This window comes from Buceros rhinoceros, unplaced genomic scaffold (genome assembly GCF_000710305.1).
Source record: "Buceros rhinoceros silvestris isolate BGI_N320 unplaced genomic scaffold, ASM71030v1 scaffold16500, whole genome shotgun sequence".
NCBI lineage: Eukaryota > Metazoa > Chordata > Aves > Bucerotiformes > Bucerotidae > Buceros > Buceros rhinoceros.
In genome coordinates this window covers 12,669-13,857 of record NW_010389175.1, presented here as the reverse complement: position 1 = coordinate 13,857, position 1,189 = coordinate 12,669, and positions in this window count along the sequence as shown.

The following is a 1,189-nucleotide window of genomic DNA, read 5'->3' as shown; positions in this document are numbered from 1 at the left end:
CCCGGGAGTCGCTGGGCAGGAGTTGCTCTAGCGAGCTGCTGCTCTCCTCCTCTCCGTTCGTACCCTTGGTGAGGAGCTGCCAGTTCTCCTGGAGCTCAGGACAGAGATAGCCTTGGCGTGAAGTTACAGCCAGAACTTCCTGGAGGGTGTTTACATTAACCTGTTTGTTTATCACAAAAATATTATTGGAAGCCTGTTTTAATAACCTCGGTGTCAGAAATCGAGTCATTGTCATCCTCCCCGGGAATCTGGGCAAACACGAGGTGAGATGCGAGTGGCCCTCGTGGTCTTGCTGCGGAGGAGGAGGAGGAGGGCAGAGCTGTGCGGGGTGGGCAGGGGCAGCAGCCGGCTTCCTGGGCACAGCCGAAGGGGCTTTGCACTGAGCCTCTGTCCAGGATGTGTTTAAAACAAACAATACGTGATGGCTCAACGCTGAAGATTGCCAAACAGGCATTTGATTCGAGGCTTGGTGACAGCTATGCTCTGCTGAGGATCAGCTGATTATTTACATTGTCACTAATTCTTCAGGCAGTGATGTAACGTGTCATCTTCGTGTGTGTCTCTTCATAGATGTTTCACGTGTATATGTGAGGATTTTGCATGAATCCTTCACTGCTTTAACATGCCCATTTAACAATGTTTTATTAAACTCTTGTGCATTGTGGAGAGTGTTGGCTAACGAAGGTGGCATTAGAGCAACCTGTTAAATTGCCGTTCTGGTAGCTGGACTGTCCTGTCGCCCTGTCCGGCCCATGGAGCAGCAAGAGCTGGTCTCTGTCGGGCAGTGCCGGGAGAGGAGGCATGAGGTGGGGTGCACAGGAATGGGGGCGGCACATGGGAACCTTGCCCTGGGTCCGACACTGATCCGAGTCTGCTGGGTCAGCAGGCAGTGCCTTTGCCAGCCCCCACTCTGCTTCACATATGTTTGAAGGAGCAGCGAAGGAAAATGCAGAATTGTATCCTGCTGTCAGCTTCCTACCCAAGCTCCTGCCCTTGGCCGGTGGGTTACACAAATCCGTCCAGGGTTTTGTGCTCAGAGACTCCCAAACTTCTAACTCTGCAGCACGACGTTGGGGGAAAAGAGTGCGTCCGTTGCTCGCTGTGGTTACGAACCAGGATGTGTTTGTGATCGCAGCCTCGTGGAGCAACAGGCTTTTGTGAAGCATCTGCGAGCCCTGCTGAAGAGCCA